Source organism: Meleagris gallopavo, chromosome 10, assembly GCF_905368555.1.
Source record: "Meleagris gallopavo chromosome 10, MGAL_WU_HG_1.1, whole genome shotgun sequence".
NCBI classification, from domain to species: Eukaryota; Metazoa; Chordata; class Aves; order Galliformes; family Phasianidae; genus Meleagris; species Meleagris gallopavo.
In genome coordinates this window covers 941,885-952,476 of record NC_139413.1, presented here as the reverse complement: position 1 = coordinate 952,476, position 10,592 = coordinate 941,885, and positions in this window count along the sequence as shown.

Below are 10,592 nucleotides of genomic sequence, written 5' to 3'. Positions count from 1 at the left end.
TACATCTGGAGTTATTATGGGCTTAATTAAACTCCAAAAAATAGATTCAGTATTTTTTCATTTCCTTATGGTTGTGAAATATGCAGACAAAAGAATAAGAAGCATCTAAAATAGTGCCAGAGCCAACTTTCCAGCTGTCAGCACCATCGAAAGGTCTTGGATGTAGCTGTTCTTCCTGCCTTCCAGTTTCTTACTGTTGTGAATATCTCCATATTCTTTATATGTAAAAGAGTTTTTCTGTTTTTTTGTTTTGCTTTAGTTTTGGTTTTGCATTTGCTCTTAAAAAAGAGGACATTTTTCACAAGATTGCTGGACAGCTGCTCCCTAGGAAATACAGAGCTAGACCAATGCCTCAAACACAGCATCTATTTTTAGATTAGGTACAGAATACAGAAGCCCAAATGTCCTGAGTGATTAAACCATGGAAAGGGCATCCTGGGAGAACACTATCGACACTGAAAAAAACGCAGCAGCACTGTCCCAACCAAACCAGCGTGCACGGTTCATTTTGTCTGATCCAGGAATTCAGCTTTGCCCTCACTTCTGCAGCCTTGAGTATCACCAGCAGCAACAGGATGGACCAGGGCTGCCTGAAGTTCATTCTTATCCATACTCACAGTAATTGGCTTGTTCACAGTGAGAAGTGCAACATAAGCATTGCCAGACAATTGTTAACAATTGATTTTCAAACTTTCTCACTGCTATTAAATCAACTTTTTTGTTTGTTTGTTTGTTTGAAGCTTAAGATTGAAGCCTGTTTGGTGCCAATGCACATGCACTACCACAGCGACAACATAAATTAGACATACTTCTTTGAGGAACTAAAAGATAAGGAATCACAGGTGTCTGCATATGTAATTACAGGGAAGCACATTAATTTATTCAACCCTAATCTCTTACAGGTGAAACTGAAAGTATATAATCAGCTAGATGATTTGCTTGACAAGTGCATTTGTCTTCTTTATGAGCCTTTTTTCCTGAGGCAGTCGGAACAATTCGTGCATCACAGCACATCATCACTGAAATCTGAAAGTTTAATATTTGGGAAAAAATCCTTACACAGACGTAGGAAAACTTAGAGCTGAAAATCTCTGTTGGGACACCTGCTTACTGATGACTAGGCACGTTTGACAAGTTATTTAAATAGGATTAAGCATTCAGAGGAAGTGGAGGCAGTGTGCTTAAAGATTCCCCTATGCAGGAAATTTTCTCCATATTTTCAGATGCGTTTGATAATTCTGATGTGTCGTCTGACTGCTGCAGATCAGCTCCTGCAGCCCAAATACACTTTAACAAGACAGCTCACAGGGATAGGGGTACAGGGTTGAGTTTCATGTCATTTGGCAAGCAAGTGCAAATTACATTCACAGGACCATCTGCTGAGATAGCAATTCCTCTCCCTCAAAGAAAGAGCACACGGATTGAAGCTTTGTTAATACACCATGCTTTTAAAATAAATCACTCCATGCATACACACATTGTGGTGTGACTTTTTTGTTTAGGGTGATGTGTCTCTGAAGTAATACAGTTGGAAATAATAGGGAGTGGAGGGGTCTTGGCCCCATTAATCAGCAGAGAGTGAAAAGTATATTTGCTAACAAAGCTTTCACTCTATACAGACAAGTGTCTTGTGCTCCTGTGCCTTCCCCCTGTAAGAAGAAAAACGTCCTCGTGGATAGGAAAAAAACCTACAAACATAAGACAGTTCTGAGGCTGAAGCTGTAACGTGGCTGGACAGTGATGTGCTACATGACCTCCTGACGTTCTGCCAGCCAAGAAATTTTCCAGCTCAACAGTCTTCCCCAGAAAAGCAGCAATTCAATGGAAGCCCAGGAGTTTGCAAGGCTGTGTCGAGTATGTCAAGACATTTGACAGAACGAGTTTATCTGTGAATCTTTTACTTCACCTGTAAAGGAAATACTCCCAGCTCGGGACTGGGAGGAAGGAGCTCTGGTTCCTGCAGTGCTGTAGGTCCGCATACAGAGCTATACCATTTTTAGCTCCATCTCTGTTTATTTGTGGTTTTCCAGAGAAGTGTGACTGCACAGTCTGGAGCCTGCTGTCCTGCTAGCCTTTTTAGCCAAATTCTGCAGTGGGCTCTGATTGCCCTTCTGCTTTCACAAAGCACTTGTCATAAGATGAGCCGCAGGGAGCAAGGGAAACATGGCACTGCAAGCACTTCCCAAGCACCTCTACCTGCAGAGCTGAGGGCTGAAGCCACAGGGCACAACAGCTAGGACTGAATGGGGACACCACAATGTGAAAGCTGGAATAGCTTATCTACTCTCCTGCATATTCAGGGCAGTTCCAGTTAGAACCAAGTGAGACCGATGGAAAACAGGGACAAAAGAGAAATCGGTTTCATTTAAGAGCAGTGAGGTAAATATTGAAAAAGAAAGAAAGAAAGAAAAAAAGAAGAGGTTAATAATCTGTTTTTTTCTTTAATTAAAACCTTGAAATTTACAGTCAGATTGCAAAATCCAAAATCAGATACCTGACAGACACTACTCTTTCTTGGCATCTCAGGGAAAGAATTAATAGCAAGGATAGATTGCTGTTACAATAAGTATTTTTCCTTAAATAGATTTTAATTGGTGCTTTCTACATGCTCATAGCCTAGACAAAGGTAGTTATTGTACTGTTCCCCTCCAGTCTCCCTTGCTGATATTTGACAGCTTTTGTTTATCAGCTAGTTGTGTTATTACCGACTCTAACATGCTCCAGTAGCCTCTGTGATCTGAGAGCACTGAAAAAACAAACCTTGAGAATGACAGTGTTGGCAGCATAGTGGAACAGAGCAGCCTACAAGCTACATTTTAAAATGGCAATCAATATTAACTTACATCATGCTTTAGAAATAAAATAGATTTGACAAATTGTATCAAAAGCCTGCTGCCATTTGACTCTTGTAAAGGAATGCTTCTCTTATATTCCATTTATGTTTCTAGAGGTTATTGGAGTTTTTTTAATAACACTTTCATGTCATCAGAGAATTTGTTCTTGCAGCTGAATTTTTTATTTTTTGTGCTCAGACCCATAAAACTTTAGTCTGTAAAAAAAGGCAAAGATTTAGAAAAGATTTTCCAAATATCTCAGTAACCTAGAAGTAATCAGAAGACATTAACATATATTTTTTGCTGTCATTGTAAGAGAAGATTAATTTATGCAAGGTAAATGTTTTATTATCTAGATAAAACTCTATTTCACCAAAATAGCAACACAGAAATGTATGCGTGCTTGATTGTTTACTAAATCTGCATGGAATCATTTTTATTTTGGTAGCACAAATGATATAATGACAAGACAGAAAAGGCCAAAGCTCTCCTCCAAGAACCTGAAATCTCATTTCTCCACAGATCTCATCTCCACAGATAGCTGGAGAAATGAAATCCTTTCCTAGAATAAACCTTTCTGAAAATATCAGTGAGGCCATTTTTTAACTGAAAGGACCTCTGAGTCAACCTTTCAAAGCACAAAGAAAGGACATACATCAAAATTAAGAGTCAAAACGCACATGATTTTTTCTGTGCACAGCATGGTATGTATTAGTTGCAGAATGAGCTGTATGGAAACCCTGAATAAGAGCTGCAAAATCATCTCCCTAAGTCAGAGAAGACTGCAGTTACGCATTTTTCTCAGTTATATATGTCTTGGCCTTGAAAACATTCAGTGACAGAGAATATATAAACTCTTCAGATGATCTATTCTGGAGCCTGTTTCAAACTATTAGAAATCGTTAGTATGATTAGCCTAAATTTCCCTTGCTGCTATCTCAGCCAATTAACTTTTTGCCCTGGCATGGAGAAGATACTACTCAGCAACACTTGACATCCTGGAAGATTGGACTATCATATCTCCCTGATGTCTTTTCTCCTTGAAAGTTAACCAATACAATTAACTCAGACTCTGCTTGTAGGTCAGGATTTCTGGACCTGCAGTCTTGTTCTCTGCTTCTGGACTCCCCTCCGATGCATTCTCACCACTCATGAGGCATGGTGCTCAACAACTGCCACTAAATGGAGCAGTCTTATTCCACTTACCTTATGAACAATTCTTCTATTTCCACATGTTTGTATAACATTTGGTGGGTTTTTTGTTTTTTGTTTTTTGTTTTTGTATAAGCCTTATTTACTGCAATTCCCACTTCTTTTCCTGAAGAACTGCTGCTAGTTATCTTGAACAACTTGAAGTTTTGTTGCTGATCACTCCTAGTAGATAATAGAATAATGTTCTCAGAGACGGGCTCATCTGGAAACTTATTCCCACAGGGAGACAACAAAATCCCAAGAGAAAAATCAAGTGTGCTGAATTTAAGATTTCATTCATTCCAAGATTGCAATAATCATTTCAACTACAGAGGAAATTGCCTTTGACACTGAATAACACTTTGTATAAACAGATAAGATATACCTTCTAATTAATGAATTTACATAAAAAATCCTATTGTTTGACAATACATGTACCTACCGAGTCTAATGTACAGATCAGATTGAATTCCTCGTTGACATATAGTCATATACATCAACACAAAGACAAATACAAAGTTGGTTCCAATCAAAATGGCTCATGAGTTTTGTTGAACCAATTAAATAGATTTCATGAGACAAACATCAAAGGAAATCCAGACCTGGATTGTTCTGCACTTCAAATTCCAACAGTGAATCTTGACTTCTAACAGCATGAGAGTGAAAACAGTATGAACAATGTTAATCCTGCTATCAGAGTAAGGACATAAGAAATACTATGCCAAAAAATAAAATTATAGATCTACAGTTTGGTCAATCCAGAACTAGTTAAATGTAAGTCAACTTCTGGAAAAAGTAACACATTCAGATAGTGGTGTTTGTAAGTCCCAAACTTGCTCTTTTTTTTTTCTTTTTTTTTTTTTTTCATAAGATTGGGTGTTAATCTGGTCTTTATAAATCACCACATTTGGTAAAAACTTCTTGTTAAGAAGAGGGACACTGTATGCAAGAGTGGCTCCATACAGGCCACAGGCAGAGAGGAAAACTATTGAATGGGAATTGGAAACAGCAGTGAATTTGTATGAATTGCAGCAGTCAAAAATGAACAGGCCTCACAGCATTTGCACATTTTATGAATTTCTTCTGTAAAATCAACCAAATTAGTTTCTCTGAGCACTGTTCACCATATCAGCATAAGCTGTGGCTACCTAAATCCATGTACATCCACGAGTACACTGGCTCAGATCACGTCTTGGCTAAGAACAGCTTCTGCTTCATGGACTCCAAGTGTCCTTATTTCAGACCTCCACCTGTCCTACTCTGTTTCTTGGCTCTGACCTCAGCAAGCACCTCCAACAATCTTTTCAACAGCCAGCCAGGAGCCTTGCTGCCATAAAGGTACAATATTAATGAGCAATCAGGCATGGCAGACCTTAATTCTGCATAGACTATAGGGTCAAGCAGACGTGCTTCTCATTCTGCTTGGTGCAGAATAAGGCGCAGCCACCATGCCAGCAAAGAGACAGACATTAATGGAAAGGCTTAGCTATGCAAAGAGGTGAATACCTGGCAGAGATGCACAATATGGAGATAGTTCAGAAAGAAACAGTACACAGTCTTTTGTTTCTGCGCACTTCTCCTCTAAGTGTAAGAAAAAACCCTACAGGGGTTGTGTAGAATATTTATTATTATTATTTTATACTCCATACTCCTTTCTCAGAAGAGCACTTGGATTGCATTTATCATCATTATTTCAGTCCAAGTACCGTTTTTTTTACTTGTTAACTAAGATTTAATTTTGCTGAATTGGAATAAAATAATACTGGTGGCATCTATCACTGACAAATGTGTGTCTGGATCTATTAGCAATATTTTCATACTTTCAGTAGTTGTTCTGGATTCACTGTTCTGCTCCATCCAGGACTGCAGAGGTTACAAGATGCTGTTCAAAACCATAAGAAAATCCAGTAGGCCCAAATTCGGCATGAACTTTTAAGACTTTCTTACTGGATCTTCATTTGCCTGAACCAACATCTGGAGCTCAATTCCCTTCCTGTTAGACAACTGCAGACCAGGAGAGCTGAGAGATGGCAGGGATATAACAGTGGATGATGCTGGTGAAAATTCAGATTCAAGCGGGTGATCTAATTTACAAATGTGAGGAGCTGAACTGGGAGATTAAAAAAAATCCCACCATGGGGTTATTATATTTCAAACAACAAATATGGGTGCAGCAGCCAGAATCCCGTATAGGCTGGGAAGCATCATTACATGAAGAGCAGTAATTACCCCCAGAGCCCATTGCTTGCCCAATTGCCTCTCTTCTCATGGCTAATCCCACCAGACACCCCACACACAAAATCTCCATCTCCAGAAAAAAAGAAAAAAACAAAAACAAAAACCTGACAAACATTTTGCCTCTCAAATGCTTTCTGACAGCTGTCTATCTCCAGACACTCCCCCATGGAAAGATGGCTTTCGGGACCCTGAACCCCAAGCCTTTCCATGTCTCCTGGCCCCATTATCATTGCACAAGGGCCCAAATCTGGGTGGGTGTCTGCCCCCTTACACACACTCTTCCTGCCTGATTCCTGCTCACATTTTGACTGGCATCTGCTGTGCCTCTGAGCAGCTACCATCCTCCTCACCCCACCCCACTGTCTCTCTTTGTCAACGCAAGAACCCATGTTTTTTTAAATCTGTCTACGGATATAGTTATCCAAATCAGACCCTGAAGAAAAGGAAGAGAAGAATGTATTTTAGACAGTTCAGGTAGATGGTAGCTGCAATTTCACAGAACTTCTGTTTAGGTTGTCAGATTGTAGCAGCTACAAATTACAGTATCTTTCAAAGAAATCGAGAGAAATTAAGCAATTTCACAGAATCACAGAATTGTAGGGGTTGGAAGGGACCTCTAGAGATCATCGAGACCAACCCCCCTGCCAAAGCAGGTTCCCTACACCAGGTAATTTAATAAATTGGTGAATTATGTTCTAGATTATTCATCTTTTCCAAAGAAAAAACGACCAAGAAAGATCCCTCCCGCTCCTGTACTTCCTATGTTCTCTGTATTATTTCATTCATACACACCTTCGCTATCATCTAGCAAAACCAGCAGAGGACCTTCCTTCCCAAGCAGACACTGAGCATCCTTCTTGCCCTGTGGGTCCTATGCCCAAGGCCTGTCATTATCCCTATGGAGCTTCACCAAGTCGAGGAAGTAATATCTACATCGTGCACTGTCATATTTGAACCTCACATCATAACTGAAAGCCATACTGTCATAAAGCACTGCTGTTAATGCATAGGGAAGACTAGATGTGATTGCAGGTGTTGTTCATCCTCTTTTCTCAACAAGTATTGCATTTTTGGCTTTTTTTTTCATTCAACACCTGCTTCCTCTACAGGAGTCTGTGCTGCAGACAGAAAGTAGTGCCTTCCTGCCAAGAAAAGCTTGCTCTGGGCTTATTTACCTTCTTCTTGGTGATTTGCTGGCCTTTCTCCTTGGTTCACCTGCTACCACTGGTGAGACTGTCATTCTGATGTAGATAACAAGAATTTGCAGTGGGCTTGTGCTCTTCTCACATTTTTGGGGCTTTTGTTTAGGTCTTGTAATTATTGAGAGGATTTGTTCGCTATGCAAACTATTCTAGTGTAGCCTTGAAGTTATTTAAATGAGTTTCAGAAGTTGGTTCAGATACTTGGGAACATTCATTCGTTCTGATGACGTCCAGGTCAAGACAAGATCAGTGCCTCAAATTGTGAGTTTCTAGGTCTCAGCCAAGGGTGGTTTTTTGGTGAAGTACAGGAGAGACAAGACTATTTAATTAACCTGAAATCTCCCACTGGCACAAAATTAAAGTTCTTTTTGCCAGAATCATTAGTAATTTGCAAGCTCTGTTCAGCAGGAGAGGAACACAAATTTGATCAAATGTGCCCTTTCCAGGAAATGACAGCTGTTACAATGAAGGGGGGAAAAAGTACTTCAGAATTCATTTGATAAAGTACAGTAATTTGGAATACGTCGTGCTCAAAAGTCTGTTAACACTCACTTTTGCTTCACAGAACATGTTGGAGGATGAAGGCGCTGCCCTCCCTCCCTGCTCCCCCCAGTCCTGGCATACAGCTTGATTTTAAATTATTTTTTAATACACACATCTCAGCAGTTGGCAGAGAGGAAAGAAAGCAGTTCCCTTGCCATCATCCTTGACTAGGGCATGCCCTAAACAAGGAAAAAGCTATTTTATGTCACATACATAATTAATATTGGGCTTAGACAGTTATCAGAAGGTACATTTTTGCGTGTTGGGGTACACACTGCTATACAATTAGCACATCAGATAATTGCACACTTTGTACATTTGAGTAGTCATTATTTTACTGTACTGCTAAGTAAAAGAAAGGATGTTGGTAGATCCCCCAGAGCTTGTGGGAGCTGCTGCTTTTCATCAGGCTACGTTAAGCTTCTCTATGAGAAAGAGAGCAAAGCTCAAAATACAGCTGATGCGTCCTAGGGAATCTTTGCAGAGAAGTGTACAACAAAGGTAACAGACCATGGAGCTGTGTGCAGGCAGCACAGGCTGTGGGGAAGGAGCTAAGTATCTACAGACACAGCAGAGGCAGCCCAGGAAACACCACCCCAAGGAAAAAGCTGAACAAAGCAGGGCTTATCTACACAGCACTGGCTGCAAGAGACAGTCTGGTGAGCAAAAAGTACTCTCTCCTGCTGCTTTATCCTACCCGTGCTCAAAGACAGCACATTTTGTACCATCTTCATAAATAAATGGGATTACATCATCATATCTGTTACCCAAACAGCTCTGCTGCTGCTGCGAACAGAAACAGCAACACTTTTCATTTCACAGAAATGAAAAATTTGGAGATTAGCAACGAGGTAACTTTGATAATTGAAAGCTACATTTTTCAAGCCTTTCATTTTTACTGGAGAGTACAATGCTTCCTTTTCTCTTCCCTAAAAAGAAAATGTGTTCAAAGTGCTGGCATCCTCTGCAGAATGAGAATTCTTTTTTTTTTTTTTTTTTTTTTTTTCTTTGCAAGGGCAATTTCTAAAATTAGGGACCAAAAGTCTTCTGGGGATACAACCCAGAGCAATCTGGAGACCTCTTTTTACAATCTTTTGCCATCTGCATTTGTCCTACACTTTGTTGTGCCAGTCAGCTCCCTGTAATGGAGACAATGCGACCAGTGGGAAGTGCACTAGGTTTTCCCTTGCTGAGTATTGAGAGTTCATACCATAACAAGGAAAGAATAGCATACAAATGAGCACATACTGGTAAAAGATAGCAGTCTGTAAATTTATGTTTGTATATTCTTGAGACGGTGAGCACAGGTAAGATGGAGAAGAGGAAGATCAAAAAAGCAGTACATCTGGAAATCATTTTGATTAATTTGCCCAGAGTATCTTGAAGCAATATAAAATATAAATGTGCCTGTTTGAAAACTGTAGTGTCTTTAAGCACTTTGTCAAGACAATGAAAGGGTTGGATGAGCTGCCAAAAGACAATATTTGTCCTGTACCTCTGCAAAGATCACAAGTTTCCAGTTAACTGTAGTTTAAGATAATTGAATTAAAAACCTATATAAATGACAGATCTGTAATTTGAAGAGGAAAAACGAGCTGAGCTAAAGATCATTCACACGGATTTTTTCCCTATAATTTCATTTTGTTCATAAGGGCAGTTTTCAGTAGAAAGCAGACCGCTTTCCTATTTCTGACAGCTCCCTGCTAGGATGAGTACTTTCTCCTGTATCTGGCAGCAGACTGGAGAAGTAATCACAAGGTGACTGCAATACTGCAATATCTCCTGACTTCTGGAGATTCTCCATGTCAGACCACATCACCACAGCAACATGGTGACAACTACTGGATTAACAGTTGGCTCAGAACCAATATCTACGTCTGCTCATCTCTAGTATATGTGACACAAATAGTGGAAAATAATGGAAAATAATTTTTCATTCTTAATCTGAAATAAATTTCACCACTGATTTTTGTTTTATCAGTATAGCTTTCAACTTGAGCAATTAAATTAAAGTCAAGTTCTACTTCAGTACTCAGCTCATTTTTCAGAATGTGCACAGGATAACTCAAGTTGGAAGTGATCTCGGAATCTCTCTGGTTCATCCTCCTTCTCAAAGCAGGGAAAGTGCAGAGCTTAATTGAGTGAGAATTTGAATGCCTCCAAAGATGGAGATAACAAGGGGAAATTGTGCCACTGCACTGAACATCTTCGTAGAAAGAAAGCCTTTCCTTACATCCAGTCTGTACCCCATGAGCAAGGAAATTTCCTGCAGAGCTGTGCCCAGTGAGACAGGCCCAGCCTGAGCAAGGCTTTGCTTCTACAGTTCCCTTGTATGTCTACTAAAAACTCACAAGGTTCCCCCTCTGCAGAGAAAATGGCTAAAGCCCTGGTGCATAACTCCTACTGACTTTGTGTGACTAGGGTAGAGAGTATTTCACTGTTTTACCAAGTCAGGAGACCATAATATCATAGAATCACAGAATCATAAAATTTCTTGGGTTGGAAGAGACTTTAAAGATCATCTAGTTCCAACCTTCCGACGTGGGCTGGTTGCCACCCTCCAGATCAGGTTGCCCAGGGCCCC